The sequence below is a fragment of the Triturus cristatus genome, chromosome 12, assembly GCF_964204655.1.
Source record: "Triturus cristatus chromosome 12, aTriCri1.1, whole genome shotgun sequence".
Lineage (NCBI taxonomy): Eukaryota > Metazoa > Chordata > Amphibia > Caudata > Salamandridae > Triturus > Triturus cristatus.
Window position 1 is genome coordinate 217212515 of NC_140595.1, and position 15245 is coordinate 217227759.

The following is a 15245-nucleotide window of genomic DNA, read 5'->3' on the forward strand; positions in this document are numbered from 1 at the left end:
ACAATTGCTGGATATTCCCCAACTTGTAATGCTTTTCTTTTAAACAAATGATAAACAGCCTCACCTGTGGCAAGGCTTAAAAAAATTGAATAAACTCTTAAATGTTCCTCTCCACGGAAATCTTTAGTAAAAGGCGAAAGATTTTTTCGTTTTGAAGAGAAACCAGAGTAAGTGACAATATAGCTCTCTAGGGTAAGTGGCGGCACATCAAAGACCCTGTCATTGCGAGGGTGAGGACCTGAAAGGTATTTTCAGGCTCTAAGAAAGAGGGCGAGAACCAGGCCGGTGGGCAAAACAGGCCAACATTTCAAAGTCTCTGCTCAAGGTACAAAAAGGTGGACTGTTCACATGTGTATGTCTGGGAATATGCAAATTTCTTTTGTACTCACCTCAGCTCATTAGGAGTTGTCGGGGCTGCTGGGGAAGGGGAACAGGAAATGTGAAACAGGCTTTTAGTTAAGTGGCACTGTAGGCCTTTTGTCCCCTAGCCATTTTACACTTTCAACACGCTCTACACATAGCCATGCACCGTATGTGCCTTTTTCACACGTACTTTCATTAAACCTGAATATAGAAGGATATATCTGTCTAGGCTGGAGACACGTGAAACAAGTCTGACGTGCCCCTTCAAGTCTACCTGAGAGGAAGCTGACTCAGGATTGGCGACCTCTCAGGGCACCTCTAACGGGCACAAATAACGGGCAAGCCCTATGAAAAGCACAGCATGAGTCTTGGTCCCACCTTTAAAAAGGAGGGTGACCTCTGGGGTCTGGCAGCAGGATCTTTGGGAGATAAAAAAATATACTGCCTGCGATCGTGAAGTTTCAAGTCAGTCAAGAAAAGCAATCTCATGCACTGCACAAGCTCTTTCCCATGAGGCACCTCTCCTGCACTCTGTTTATGCAAATGAGCAAGCAGAGAGCTCAGGAATAAAACACCAAACTCATGTCCCTCAAAAAAGCAGCAGACAATTGCTGGATATTCCCCAACTTGTAATGCTTTTCTTTTAAACAAATGATAAACAGCCTCACCTGTGGCAAGACTTAAAAAAATTGAATAAACTCTTAAATGTTCCTCTCCACGGAAATCTTTAGTAAAAGGCGAAAGATTTTTTCGTTTTGAAGAGAAACCAGAGTAAGTGACAATATAGCTCTCTAGGGTAAGTGGCGGCACATCAAAGACCCTGTCATTGCGAGGGTGAGGACCTGAAAGGTATTTTCAGGCTCTAAGAAAGAGGGCGAGAACCAGGCCGGTGGGCAAAACAGGCCAACATTTCAAAGTCTCTGCTCAAGGTACAAAAAGGTGGACTGTTCACATGTGTATGTCTGGGAATATGCAAATTTCTTTTGTACTCACCTCAGCTCATTAGGAGTTGTCGGGGCTGCTGGGGAAGGGGAACAGGAAATGTGAATCAGGCTTTTAGTTAAGTGGCACTGTAGGCCTTTTGTCCCCTAGCCATTTTACGCTTTCAACACCATCTCTCCAATCGATATGCTCAGAGCCACCACTGTGCTCTACACATAGCCATGCACCGTATGTGCCTTTTTCACACGTACTTTCATTAAACCTGAATATAGAAGGATATATCTGTCTAGGCTGGAGACACATGAAACAAGTCTGACGTGCCCCTTCAAGTCTACCTGAGAGGAAGCTGACTCAGGATTGGTGACCTCTCACGGGCACAAATAACGGGCAAGCCCTATGAAAAGCACAGCATGAGTCTTGGTCCCACCTTTAAAAAGGAGGGTGACCTCTGGGATCTGGCAGCAGGATCTTTGGGAGATAAGAAAATATACTGCCTGCAATCGTGAAGTTTCAAGTCAGTCAAGAAAAGCAATCTCATGCACTGCACAAGCTCTTTCCCATGAGGCACCTCTCCTGCACTCTGTTTATGCAAATGAGCAAGCAGAGAGCTCAGGAATAAAACACCAAACTCATGTCCCCCAAAAAAGCAGCAGACAATTGCTGGATATTCCCCAACTTGTAATGCTTTTCTTTTAAACAAATGATAAACAGCCTCACCTGTGGCAAGGCTTAAAAAAATTGAATAAACTCTTAAATGTTCCTCTCCACGGAAATCTTTAGTAAAAGGCGAAAGATTTTTTCGTTTTGAAGAGAAACCAGAGTAAGTGACAATATAGCTCTCTAGGGTAAGTGGCGGCACATCAAAGACCCTGTCATTGCGAGGGTGAGGACCTGAAAGGTATTTTCAGGCTCTAAGAAAGAGGGCGAGAACCAGGCCGGTGGGCAAAACAGGCCAACATTTCAAAGTCTCTGCTCAAGGTACAAAAAGGTGGACTGTTCACATGTGTATGTCTGGGAATATGCAAATTTCTTTTGTACTCACCTCAGCTCATTAGGAGTTGTCGGGGCTGCTGGGGAAGGGGAACAGGAAATGTGAATCAGGCTTTTAGTTAAGTGGCACTGTAGGCCTTTTGTCCCCTAGCCATTTTACGCTTTCAACACGCTCTACACATAGCCATGCACCGTATGTGCCTTTTTCACACGTACTTTCATTAAACCTGAATATAGAAGGATATATCTGTCTAGGCTGGAGACACGTGAAACAAGTCTGACGTGCCCCTTCAAGTCTACCTGAGAGGAAGCTGACTCAGGATTGGTGACCTCTCACGGGCACAAATAACGGGCAAGCCCTATGAAAAGCACAGCATGAGTCTTGGTCCCACCTTTAAAAAGGAGGGTGACCTCTGGGATCTGGCAGCAGGATCTTTGGGAGATAAGAAAATATACTGCCTGCGATCGTGAAGTTTCAAGTCAGTCAAGAAAAGCAATCTCATGCACTGCACAAGCTCTTTCCCATGAGGCACCTCTCCTGCACTCTGTTTATGCAAATGAGCAAGCAGAGAGCTCAGGAATAAAACACCAAACTCATGTCCCCCAAAAAAGCAGCAGACAATTGCTGGATATTCCCCAACTTGTAATGCTTTTCTTTTAAACAAATGATAAACAGCCTCACCTGTGGCAAGGCTTAAAAAAATTGAATAAACTCTTAAATGTTCCTCTCCACGGAAATCTTTAGTAAAAGGCGAAAGATTTTTTCGTTTTGAAGAGAAACCAGAGTAAGTGACAATATAACTCTCTAGGGTAAGTGGCGGCACATCAAAGACCCTGTCATTGCGAGGGTGAGGACCTGAAAGGTATTTTCAGGCTCTAAGAAAGAGGGCGAGAACCAGGCCGGTGGGCAAAACAGGCCAACATTTCAAAGTCTCTGCTCAAGGTACAAAAAGGTGGACTGTTCACATGTGTATGTCTGGGAATATGCAAATTTCTTTTGTACTCACCTCAGCTCATTAGGAGTTGTCGGGGCTGCTGGGGAAGGGGAACAGGAAATGTGAATCAGGCTTTTAGTTAAGTGGCACTGTAGGCCTTTTGTCCCCTAGCCATTTTACGCTTTCAACACCATCTCTCCAATCGATATGCTCAGAGCCACCACTGTGCTCTACACATAGCCATGCACCGTATGTGCCTTTTTCACACGTACTTTCATTAAACCTGAATATAGAAGGATATATCTGTCTAGGCTGGAGACACATGAAACAAGTCTGACGTGCCCCTTCAAGTCTACCTGAGAGGAAGCTGACTCAGGATTGGTGACCTCTCACGGGCACAAATAACGGGCAAGCCCTATGAAAAGCACAGCATGAGTCTTGGGCCCACCTTTAAAAAGGAGGGTGACCTCTGGGATCTGGCAGCAGGATCTTTGGGAGATAAGAAAATATACTGCCTGCAATCGTGAAGTTTCAAGTCAGTCAAGAAAAGCAATCTCATGCACTGCACAAGCTCTTTCCCATGAGGCACCTCTCCTGCACTCTGTTTATGCAAATGAGCAAGCAGAGAGCTCAGGAATAAAACACCAAACTCATGTCCCCCAAAAAAGCAGCAGACAATTGCTGGATATTCCCCAACTTGTAATGCTTTTCTTTTAAACAAATGATAAACAGCCTCACCTGTGGCAAGGATTAAAAAAATTGAATAAACTCTTAAATGTTCCTCTCCACGGAAATCTTTAGTAAAAGGCGAAAGATTTTTTCGTTTTGAAGAGAAACCAGAGTAAGTGACAATATAGCTCTCTAGGGTAAGTGGCGGCACATCAAAGACCCTGTCATTGCGAGGGTGAGGACCTGAAAGGTATTTTCAGGCTCTAAGAAAGAGGGCGAGAACCAGGCCGGTGGGCAAAACAGGCCAACATTTCAAAGTCTCTGCTCAAGGTACAAAAAGGTGGACTGTTCACATGTGTATGTCTGGGAATATGCAAATTTCTTTTGTACTCACCTCAGCTCATTAGGAGTTGTCGGGGCTGCTGGGGAAGGGGAACAGGAAATGTGAATCAGGCTTTTAGTTAAGTGGCACTGTAGGCCTTTTGTCCCCTAGCCATTTTACGCTTTCAACACCATCCCTCCAATCGATATGCTCAGAGCCACCACTGTGCTCTACACATAGCCATGCACCGTATGTGCCTTTTTCACACGTACTTTCATTAAACCTGAATATAGAAGGATATATCTGTCTAGGCTGGAGACACGTGAAACAAGTCTGACGTGCCCCTTCAAGTCTACCTGAGAGGAAGCTGACTCAGGATTGGCGACCTCTCAGGGCACCTCTAACAGGCACAAATAACGGGCAAGCCCTATGAAAAGCACAGCATGAGTCTTGGTCCCACCTTTAAAAAGGAGGGTGACCTCTGGGATCTGGCAGCAGGATCTTTGGGAGATAAGAAAATATACTGCCTGCGATCGTGAAGTTTCAAGTCAGTCAAGAAAAGCAATCTCATGCACTGCACAAGCTCTTTCCCATGAGGCACCTCTCCTGCACTCTGTTTATGCAAATGAGCAAGCAGAGAGCTCAGGAATAAAACACCAAACTCATGTCCCCCAAAAAAGCAGCAGACAATTGCTGGATATTCCCCAACTTGTAATGCTTTTCTTTTAAACAAATGATAAACAGCCTCACCTGTGGCAAGGCTTAAAAAAATTGAATAAACTCTTAAATGTTCCTCTCCACGGAAATCTTTAGTAAAAGGCGAAAGATTTTTTCGTTTTGAAGAGAAACCAGAGTAAGTGACAATATAGCTCTCTAGGGTAAGTGGCGGCACATCAAAGACCCTGTCATTGCGAGGGTGAGGACCTGAAAGGTATTTTCAGGCTCTAAGAAAGAGGGCGAGAACCAGGCCGGTGGGCAAAACAGGCCAACATTTCAAAGTCTCTGCTCAAGGTACAAAAAGGTGGACTGTTCACATGTGTATGTCTGGGAATATGCAAATTTCTTTTGTACTCACCTCAGCTCATTAGGAGTTGTCGGGGCTGCTGGGGAAGGGGAACAGGAAATGTGAATCAGGCTTTTAGTTAAGTGGCACTGTAGGCCTTTTGTCCCCTAGCCATTTTACGCTTTCAACACGCTCTACACATAGCCATGCACCGTATGTGCCTTTTTCACACGTACTTTCATTAAACCTGAATATAGAAGGATATATCTGTCTAGGCTGGAGACACGTGAAACAAGTCTGACGTGCCCCTTCAAGTCTACCTGAGAGGAAGCTGACTCAGGATTGGCGACCTCTCAGGGCACCTCTAACGGGCACAAATAACGGGCAAGCCCTATGAAAAGCACAGCATGAGTCTTGGTCCCACCTTTAAAAAGGAGGGTGACCTCTGGGATCTGGCAGCAGGATCTTTGGGAGATAAGAAAATATACTGCCTGCGATCGTGAAGTTTCAAGTCAGTCAAGAAAAGCAATCTCATGCACTGCACAAGCTCTTTCCCATGAGGCACCTCTCCTGCACTCTGTTTATGCAAATGAGCAAGCAGAGAGCTCAGGAATAAAACACCAAACTCATGTCCCTCAAAAAAGCAGCAGACAATTGCTGGATATTCCCCAACTTGTAATGCTTTTCTTTTAAACAAATGATAAACAGCCTCTCCTGTGGCAAGGCTTAAAAAAATTGAATAAACTCTTAAATGTTCCTCTCCACGGAAATCTTTAGTAAAAGGCGAAAGATTTTTTCGTTTTGAAGAGAAAACAGAGTAAGTGACAATATAGCTCTCTAGGGTAAGTGGCGGCACATCAAAGACCCTGTCATTGCGAGGGTGAGGACCTGAAAGGTATTTTCAGGCTCTAAGAAAGAGGGCGAGAACCAGGCCGGTGGGCAAAACAGGCCAACATTTCAAAGTCTCTGCTCAAGGTACAAAAAGGTGGACTGTTCACATGTGTATGTCTGGGAATATGCAAATTTCTTTTGTACTCACCTCAGCTCATTAGGAGTTGTCGGGGCTGCTGGGGAAGGGGAACAGGAAATGTGAATCAGGCTTTTAGTTAAGTGGCACTGTAGGCCTTTTGTCCCCTAGCCATTTTACGCTTTCAACACCATCTCTCCAATCGATATGCTCAGAGCCACCACTGTGCTCTACACATAGCCATGCACCGTATGTGCCTTTTTCACACGTACTTTCATTAAACCTGAATATAGAAGGATATATCTGTCTAGGCTGGAGACACATGAAACAAGTCTGACGTGCCCCTTCAAGTCTACCTGAGAGGAAGCTGACTCAGGATTGGTGACCTCTCACGGGCACAAATAACGGGCAAGCCCTATGAAAAGCACAGCATGAGTCTTGGTCCCACCTTTAAAAAGGAGGGTGACCTCTGGGATCTGGCAGCAGGATCTTTGGGAGATAAGAAAATATACTGCCTGCGATCGTGAAGTTTCAAGTCAGTCAAGAAAAGCAATCTCATGCACTGCACAAGCTCTTTCCCATGAGGCACCTCTCCTGCACTCTGTTTATGCAAATGAGCAAGCAGAGAGCTCAGGAATAAAACACCAAACTCATGTCCCCCAAAAAAGCAGCAGACAATTGCTGGATATTCCCCAACTTGTAATGCTTTTCTTTTAAACAAATGATAAACAGCCTCACCTGTGGCAAGGCTTAAAAAAATTGAATAAACTCTTAAATGTTCCTCTCCACGGAAATCTTTAGTAAAAGGCGAAAGATTTTTTCGTTTTGAAGAGAAACCAGAGTAAGTGACAATATAGCTCTCTAGGGTAAGTGGCGGCACATCAAAGACCCTGTCATTGCGAGGGTGAGGACCTGAAAGGTATTTTCAGGCTCTAAGAAAGAGGGCGAGAACCAGGCCGGTGGGCAAAACAGGCCAACATTTCAAAGTCTCTGCTCAAGGTACAAAAAGGTGGACTGTTCACATGTTTATGTCTGGGAATATGCAAATTTCTTTTGTACTCACCTCAGCTCATTAGGAGTTGTCGGGGCTGCTGGGGAAGGGGAACAGGAAATGTGAATCAGGCTTTTAGTTAAGTGGCACTGTAGGCCTTTTGTCCCCTAGCCATTTTACGCTTTCAACACGCTCTACACATAGCCATGCACCGTATGTGCCTTTTTCACACGTACTTTCATTAAACCTGAATATAGAAGGATATATCTGTCTAGGCTGGAGACACGTGAAACAAGTCTGACGTGCCCCTTCAAGTCTACCTGAGAGGAAGCTGACTCAGGATTGGTGACCTCTCACGGGCACAAATAACGGGCAAGCCCTATGAAAAGCACAGCATGAGTCTTGGTCCCACCTTTAAAAAGGAGGGTGACCTCTGGGATCTGGCAGCAGGATCTTTGGGAGATAAGAAAATATACTGCCTGCGATCGTGAAGTTTCAAGTCAGTCAAGAAAAGCAATCTCATGCACTGCACAAGCTCTTTCCCATGAGGCACCTCTCCTGCACTCTGTTTATGCAAATGAGCAAGCAGAGAGCTCAGGAATAAAACACCAAACTCATGTCCCCCAAAAAAGCAGCAGACAATTGCTGGATATTCCCCAACTTGTAATGCTTTTCTTTTAAACAAATGATAAACAGCCTCACCTGTGGCAAGGCTTAAAAAAATTGAATAAACTCTTAAATGTTCCTCTCCACGGAAATCTTTAGTAAAAGGCGAAAGATTTTTTCGTTTTGAAGAGAAACCAGAGTAAGTGACAATATAGCTCTCTAGGGTAAGTGGCGGCACATCAAAGACCCTGTCATTGCGAGGGTGAGGACCTGAAAGGTATTTTCAGGCTCTAAGAAAGAGGGCGAGAACCAGGCCGGTGGGCAAAACAGGCCAACATTTCAAAGTCTCTGCTCAAGGTACAAAAAGGTGGACTGTTCACATGTGTATGTCTGGGAATATGCAAATTTCTTTTGTACTCACCTCAGCTCATTAGGAGTTGTCGGGGCTGCTGGGGAAGGGGAACAGGAAATGTGAATCAGGCTTTTAGTTAAGTGGCACTGTAGGCCTTTTGTCCCCTAGCCATTTTACGCTTTCAACACCATCTCTCCAATCGATATGCTCAGAGCCACCACTGTGCTCTACACATAGCCATGCACCGTATGTGCCTTTTTCACACGTACTTTCATTAAACCTGAATATAGAAGGATATATCTGTCTAGGCTGGAGACACATGAAACAAGTCTGACGTGCCCCTTCAAGTCTACCTGAGAGGAAGCTGACTCAGGATTGGTGACCTCTCACGGGCACAAATAACGGGCAAGCCCTATGAAAAGCACAGCATGAGTCTTGGGCCCACCTTTAAAAAGGAGGGTGACCTCTGGGATCTGGCAGCAGGATCTTTGGGAGATAAGAAAATATACTGCCTGCAATCGTGAAGTTTCAAGTCAGTCAAGAAAAGCAATCTCATGCACTGCACAAGCTCTTTCCCATGAGGCACCTCTCCTGCACTCTGTTTATGCAAATGAGCAAGCAGAGAGCTCAGGAATAAAACACCAAACTCATGTCCCCCAAAAAAGCAGCAGACAATTGCTGGATATTCCCCAACTTGTAATGCTTTTCTTTTAAACAAATGATAAACAGCCTCACCTGTGGCAAGGATTAAAAAAATTGAATAAACTCTTAAATGTTCCTCTCCACGGAAATCTTTAGTAAAAGGCGAAAGATTTTTTCGTTTTGAAGAGAAACCAGAGTAAGTGACAATATAGCTCTCTAGGGTAAGTGGCGGCACATCAAAGACCCTGTCATTGCGAGGGTGAGGACCTGAAAGGTATTTTCAGGCTCTAAGAAAGAGGGCGAGAACCAGGCCGGTGGGCAAAACAGGCCAACATTTCAAAGTCTCTGCTCAAGGTACAAAAAGGTGGACTGTTCACATGTGTATGTCTGGGAATATGCAAATTTCTTTTGTACTCACCTCAGCTCATTAGGAGTTGTCGGGGCTGCTGGGGAAGGGGAACAGGAAATGTGAATCAGGCTTTTAGTTAAGTGGCACTGTAGGCCTTTTGTCCCCTAGCCATTTTACGCTTTCAACACCATCTCTCCAATCGATATGCTCAGAGCCACCACTGTGCTCTACACATAGCCATGCACCGTATGTGCCTTTTTCACACGTACTTTCATTAAACCTGAATATAGAAGGATATATCTGTCTAGGCTGGAGACACATGAAACAAGTCTGACGTGCCCCTTCAAGTCTACCTGAGAGGAAGCTGACTCAGGATTGGTGACCTCTCACGGGCACAAATAACGGGCAAGCCCTATGAAAAGCACAGCATGAGTCTTGGTCCCACCTTTAAAAAGGAGGGTGACCTCTGGGATCTGGCAGCAGGATCTTTGGGAGATAAGAAAATATACTGCCTGCAATCGTGAAGTTTCAAGTCAGTCAAGAAAAGCAATCTCATGCACTGCACAAGCTCTTTCCCATGAGGCACCTCTCCTGCACTCTGTTTATGCAAATGAGCAAGCAGAGAGCTCAGGAATAAAACACCAAACTCATGTCCCCCAAAAAAGCAGCAGACAATTGCTGGATATTCCCCAACTTGTAATGCTTTTCTTTTAAACAAATGATAAACAGCCTCACCTGTGGCAAGGCTTAAAAAAATTGAATAAACTCTTAAATGTTCCTCTCCACGGAAATCTTTAGTAAAAGGCGAAAGATTTTTTCGTTTTGAAGAGAAACCAGAGTAAGTGACAATATAGCTCTCTAGGGTAAGTGGCGGCACATCAAAGACCCTGTCATTGCGAGGGTGAGGACCTGAAAGGTATTTTCAGGCTCTAAGAAAGAGGGCGAGAACCAGGCCGGTGGGCAAAACAGGCCAACATTTCAAAGTCTCTGCTCAAGGTACAAAAAGGTGGACTGTTCACATGTGTATGTCTGGGAATATGCAAATTTCTTTTGTACTCACCTCAGCTCATTAGGAGTTGTCGGGGCTGCTGGGGAAGGGGAACAGGAAATGTGAATCAGGCTTTTAGTTAAGTGGCACTGTAGGCCTTTTGTCCCCTAGCCATTTTACGCTTTCAACACGCTCTACACATAGCCATGCACCGTATGTGCCTTTTTCACACGTACTTTCATTAAACCTGAATATAGAAGGATATATCTGTCTAGGCTGGAGACACGTGAAACAAGTCTGACGTGCCCCTTCAAGTCTACCTGAGAGGAAGCTGACTCAGGATTGGTGACCTCTCACGGGCACAAATAACGGGCAAGCCCTATGAAAAGCACAGCATGAGTCTTGGTCCCACCTTTAAAAAGGAGGGTGACCTCTGGGATCTGGCAGCAGGATCTTTGGGAGATAAGAAAATATACTGCCTGCGATCGTGAAGTTTCAAGTCAGTCAAGAAAAGCAATCTCATGCACTGCACAAGCTCTTTCCCATGAGGCACCTCTCCTGCACTCTGTTTATGCAAATGAGCAAGCAGAGAGCTCAGGAATAAAACACCAAACTCATGTCCCCCAAAAAAGCAGCAGACAATTGCTGGATATTCCCCAACTTGTAATGCTTTTCTTTTAAACAAATGATAAACAGCCTCACCTGTGGCAAGGCTTAAAAAAATTGAATAAACTCTTAAATGTTCCTCTCCACGGAAATCTTTAGTAAAAGGCGAAAGATTTTTTCGTTTTGAAGAGAAACCAGAGTAAGTGACAATATAACTCTCTAGGGTAAGTGGCGGCACATCAAAGACCCTGTCATTGCGAGGGTGAGGACCTGAAAGGTATTTTCAGGCTCTAAGAAAGAGGGCGAGAACCAGGCCGGTGGGCAAAACAGGCCAACATTTCAAAGTCTCTGCTCAAGGTACAAAAAGGTGGACTGTTCACATGTGTATGTCTGGGAATATGCAAATTTCTTTTGTACTCACCTCAGCTCATTAGGAGTTGTCGGGGCTGCTGGGGAAGGGGAACAGGAAATGTGAATCAGGCTTTTAGTTAAGTGGCACTGTAGGCCTTTTGTCCCCTAGCCATTTTACGCTTTCAACACCATCTCTCCAATCGATATGCTCAGAGCCACCACTGTGCTCTACACATAGCCATGCACCGTATGTGCCTTTTTCACACGTACTTTCATTAAACCTGAATATAGAAGGATATATCTGTCTAGGCTGGAGACACATGAAACAAGTCTGACGTGCCCCTTCAAGTCTACCTGAGAGGAAGCTGACTCAGGATTGGTGACCTCTCACGGGCACAAATAACGGGCAAGCCCTATGAAAAGCACAGCATGAGTCTTGGGCCCACCTTTAAAAAGGAGGGTGACCTCTGGGATCTGGCAGCAGGATCTTTGGGAGATAAGAAAATATACTGCCTGCAATCGTGAAGTTTCAAGTCAGTCAAGAAAAGCAATCTCATGCACTGCACAAGCTCTTTCCCATGAGGCACCTCTCCTGCACTCTGTTTATGCAAATGAGCAAGCAGAGAGCTCAGGAATAAAACACCAAACTCATGTCCCCCAAAAAAGCAGCAGACAATTGCTGGATATTCCCCAACTTGTAATGCTTTTCTTTTAAACAAATGATAAACAGCCTCACCTGTGGCAAGGATTAAAAAAATTGAATAAACTCTTAAATGTTCCTCTCCACGGAAATCTTTAGTAAAAGGCGAAAGATTTTTTCGTTTTGAAGAGAAACCAGAGTAAGTGACAATATAGCTCTCTAGGGTAAGTGGCGGCACATCAAAGACCCTGTCATTGCGAGGGTGAGGACCTGAAAGGTATTTTCAGGCTCTAAGAAAGAGGGCGAGAACCAGGCCGGTGGGCAAAACAGGCCAACATTTCAAAGTCTCTGCTCAAGGTACAAAAAGGTGGACTGTTCACATGTGTATGTCTGGGAATATGCAAATTTCTTTTGTACTCACCTCAGCTCATTAGGAGTTGTCGGGGCTGCTGGGGAAGGGGAACAGGAAATGTGAATCAGGCTTTTAGTTAAGTGGCACTGTAGGCCTTTTGTCCCCTAGCCATTTTACGCTTTCAACACCATCCCTCCAATCGATATGCTCAGAGCCACCACTGTGCTCTACACATAGCCATGCACCGTATGTGCCTTTTTCACACGTACTTTCATTAAACCTGAATATAGAAGGATATATCTGTCTAGGCTGGAGACACGTGAAACAAGTCTGACGTGCCCCTTCAAGTCTACCTGAGAGGAAGCTGACTCAGGATTGGCGACCTCTCAGGGCACCTCTAACAGGCACAAATAACGGGCAAGCCCTATGAAAAGCACAGCATGAGTCTTGGTCCCACCTTTAAAAAGGAGGGTGACCTCTGGGATCTGGCAGCAGGATCTTTGGGAGATAAGAAAATATACTGCCTGCGATCGTGAAGTTTCAAGTCAGTCAAGAAAAGCAATCTCATGCACTGCACAAGCTCTTTCCCATGAGGCACCTCTCCTGCACTCTGTTTATGCAAATGAGCAAGCAGAGAGCTCAGGAATAAAACACCAAACTCATGTCCCCCAAAAAAGCAGCAGACAATTGCTGGATATTCCCCAACTTGTAATGCTTTTCTTTTAAACAAATGATAAACAGCCTCACCTGTGGCAAGGCTTAAAAAAATTGAATAAACTCTTAAATGTTCCTCTCCACGGAAATCTTTAGTAAAAGGCGAAAGATTTTTTCGTTTTGAAGAGAAACCAGAGTAAGTGACAATATAGCTCTCTAGGGTAAGTGGCGGCACATCAAAGACCCTGTCATTGCGAGGGTGAGGACCTGAAAGGTATTTTCAGGCTCTAAGAAAGAGGGCGAGAACCAGGCCGGTGGGCAAAACAGGCCAACATTTCAAAGTCTCTGCTCAAGGTACAAAAAGGTGGACTGTTCACATGTGTATGTCTGGGAATATGCAAATTTCTTTTGTACTCACCTCAGCTCATTAGGAGTTGTCGGGGCTGCTGGGGAAGGGGAACAGGAAATGTGAATCAGGCTTTTAGTTAAGTGGCACTGTAGGCCTTTTGTCCCCTAGCCATTTTACGCTTTCAACACGCTCTACACATAGCCATGCACCGTATGTGCCTTTTTCACACGTACTTTCATTAAACCTGAATATAGAAGGATATATCTGTCTAGGCTGGAGACACGTGAAACAAGTCTGACGTGCCCCTTCAAGTCTACCTGAGAGGAAGCTGACTCAGGATTGGCGACCTCTCAGGGCACCTCTAACGGGCACAAATAACGGGCAAGCCCTATGAAAAGCACAGCATGAGTCTTGGTCCCACCTTTAAAAAGGAGGGTGACCTCTGGGATCTGGCAGCAGGATCTTTGGGAGATAAGAAAATATACTGCCTGCGATCGTGAAGTTTCAAGTCAGTCAAGAAAAGCAATCTCATGCACTGCACAAGCTCTTTCCCATGAGGCACCTCTCCTGCACTCTGTTTATGCAAATGAGCAAGCAGAGAGCTCAGGAATAAAACACCAAACTCATGTCCCTCAAAAAAGCAGCAGACAATTGCTGGATATTCCCCAACTTGTAATGCTTTTCTTTTAAACAAATGATAAACAGCCTCTCCTGTGGCAAGGCTTAAAAAAATTGAATAAACTCTTAAATGTTCCTCTCCACGGAAATCTTTAGTAAAAGGCGAAAGATTTTTTCGTTTTGAAGAGAAAACAGAGTAAGTGACAATATAGCTCTCTAGGGTAAGTGGCGGCACATCAAAGACCCTGTCATTGCGAGGGTGAGGACCTGAAAGGTATTTTCAGGCTCTAAGAAAGAGGGCGAGAACCAGGCCGGTGGGCAAAACAGGCCAACATTTCAAAGTCTCTGCTCAAGGTACAAAAAGGTGGACTGTTCACATGTGTATGTCTGGGAATATGCAAATTTCTTTTGTACTCACCTCAGCTCATTAGGAGTTGTCGGGGCTGCTGGGGAAGGGGAACAGGAAATGTGAATCAGGCTTTTAGTTAAGTGGCACTGTAGGCCTTTTGTCCCCTAGCCATTTTACGCTTTCAACACCATCTCTCCAATCGATATGCTCAGAGCCACCACTGTGCTCTACACATAGCCATGCACCGTATGTGCCTTTTTCACACGTACTTTCATTAAACCTGAATATAGAAGGATATATCTGTCTAGGCTGGAGACACATGAAACAAGTCTGACGTGCCCCTTCAAGTCTACCTGAGAGGAAGCTGACTCAGGATTGGTGACCTCTCACGGGCACAAATAACGGGCAAGCCCTATGAAAAGCACAGCATGAGTCTTGGTCCCACCTTTAAAAAGGAGGGTGACCTCTGGGATCTGGCAGCAGGATCTTTGGGAGATAAGAAAATATACTGCCTGCGATCGTGAAGTTTCAAGTCAGTCAAGAAAAGCAATCTCATGCACTGCACAAGCTCTTTCCCATGAGGCACCTCTCCTGCACTCTGTTTATGCAAATGAGCAAGCAGAGAGCTCAGGAATAAAACACCAAACTCATGTCCCCCAAAAAAGCAGCAGACAATTGCTGGATATTCCCCAACTTGTAATGCTTTTCTTTTAAACAAATGATAAACAGCCTCACCTGTGGCAAGGCTTAAAAAAATTGAATAAACTCTTAAATGTTCCTCTCCACGGAAATCTTTAGTAAAAGGCGAAAGATTTTTTCGTTTTGAAGAGAAACCAGAGTAAGTGACAATATAGCTCTCTAGGGTAAGTGGCGGCACATCAAAGACCCTGTCATTGCGAGGGTGAGGACCTGAAAGGTATTTTCAGGCTCTAAGAAAGAGGGCGAGAACCAGGCCGGTGGGCAAAACAGGCCAACATTTCAAAGTCTCTGCTCAAGGTACAAAAAGGTGGACTGTTCACATGTTTATGTCTGGGAATATGCAAATTTCTTTTGTACTCACCTCAGCTCATTAGGAGTTGTCGGGGCTGCTGGGGAAGGGGAACAGGAAATGTGAATCAGGCTTTTAGTTAAGTGGCACTGTAGGCCTTTTGTCCCCTAGCCATTTTACGCTTTCAACACGCTCTACACATAGCCATGCACCGTATGT

General features: G+C 44.9%; 16 non-coding genes across 16 annotated transcripts; all 16 read right to left on the reverse strand.

Annotated features, from left to right (window-relative positions):
* Positions 1-56: 56 nt before the first annotated feature.
* Positions 57-171, reverse strand: LOC146773726 (U5 spliceosomal RNA). The gene has a single exon (XR_014975100.1). It is a non-coding gene; the product is annotated as a U5 spliceosomal RNA (small nuclear RNA).
* An 852-nt stretch (positions 172-1023) lies between these two features.
* Positions 1024-1138, reverse strand: LOC146773727 (U5 spliceosomal RNA). Its single transcript, XR_014973767.1, has one exon. It is a non-coding gene; the product is annotated as a U5 spliceosomal RNA (small nuclear RNA).
* An 876-nt stretch (positions 1139-2014) lies between these two features.
* On the reverse strand, positions 2015-2129 carry LOC146773728 (U5 spliceosomal RNA). The gene has a single exon (XR_014975101.1). It is a non-coding gene; the product is annotated as a U5 spliceosomal RNA (small nuclear RNA).
* An 840-nt stretch (positions 2130-2969) lies between these two features.
* On the reverse strand, positions 2970-3084 carry LOC146773729 (U5 spliceosomal RNA). The gene has a single exon (XR_014975102.1). It is a non-coding gene; the product is annotated as a U5 spliceosomal RNA (small nuclear RNA).
* Positions 3085-3960: 876 nt separating this feature from the next.
* LOC146773730 (U5 spliceosomal RNA) lies at positions 3961-4075 on the reverse strand. The gene has a single exon (XR_014973971.1). It is a non-coding gene; the product is annotated as a U5 spliceosomal RNA (small nuclear RNA).
* Positions 4076-4963: 888 nt separating this feature from the next.
* Positions 4964-5078, reverse strand: LOC146773731 (U5 spliceosomal RNA). Its single transcript, XR_014975103.1, has one exon. It is a non-coding gene; the product is annotated as a U5 spliceosomal RNA (small nuclear RNA).
* Positions 5079-5930: 852 nt separating this feature from the next.
* LOC146773732 (U5 spliceosomal RNA) lies at positions 5931-6045 on the reverse strand. The gene has a single exon (XR_014974451.1). It is a non-coding gene; the product is annotated as a U5 spliceosomal RNA (small nuclear RNA).
* An 876-nt stretch (positions 6046-6921) lies between these two features.
* Positions 6922-7036, reverse strand: LOC146773733 (U5 spliceosomal RNA). The gene has a single exon (XR_014975104.1). It is a non-coding gene; the product is annotated as a U5 spliceosomal RNA (small nuclear RNA).
* An 840-nt stretch (positions 7037-7876) lies between these two features.
* LOC146773734 (U5 spliceosomal RNA) lies at positions 7877-7991 on the reverse strand. The gene has a single exon (XR_014975105.1). It is a non-coding gene; the product is annotated as a U5 spliceosomal RNA (small nuclear RNA).
* An 876-nt stretch (positions 7992-8867) lies between these two features.
* LOC146773735 (U5 spliceosomal RNA) lies at positions 8868-8982 on the reverse strand. The gene has a single exon (XR_014973972.1). It is a non-coding gene; the product is annotated as a U5 spliceosomal RNA (small nuclear RNA).
* Positions 8983-9858: 876 nt separating this feature from the next.
* LOC146773736 (U5 spliceosomal RNA) lies at positions 9859-9973 on the reverse strand. Its single transcript, XR_014975106.1, has one exon. It is a non-coding gene; the product is annotated as a U5 spliceosomal RNA (small nuclear RNA).
* An 840-nt stretch (positions 9974-10813) lies between these two features.
* Positions 10814-10928, reverse strand: LOC146773737 (U5 spliceosomal RNA). The gene has a single exon (XR_014975107.1). It is a non-coding gene; the product is annotated as a U5 spliceosomal RNA (small nuclear RNA).
* Positions 10929-11804: 876 nt separating this feature from the next.
* Positions 11805-11919, reverse strand: LOC146773738 (U5 spliceosomal RNA). The gene has a single exon (XR_014973973.1). It is a non-coding gene; the product is annotated as a U5 spliceosomal RNA (small nuclear RNA).
* Positions 11920-12807: 888 nt separating this feature from the next.
* LOC146773739 (U5 spliceosomal RNA) lies at positions 12808-12922 on the reverse strand. The gene has a single exon (XR_014975108.1). It is a non-coding gene; the product is annotated as a U5 spliceosomal RNA (small nuclear RNA).
* An 852-nt stretch (positions 12923-13774) lies between these two features.
* Positions 13775-13889, reverse strand: LOC146773740 (U5 spliceosomal RNA). The gene has a single exon (XR_014974452.1). It is a non-coding gene; the product is annotated as a U5 spliceosomal RNA (small nuclear RNA).
* Positions 13890-14765: 876 nt separating this feature from the next.
* On the reverse strand, positions 14766-14880 carry LOC146773741 (U5 spliceosomal RNA). Its single transcript, XR_014975109.1, has one exon. It is a non-coding gene; the product is annotated as a U5 spliceosomal RNA (small nuclear RNA).
* Positions 14881-15245: the final 365 nt, after the last annotated feature.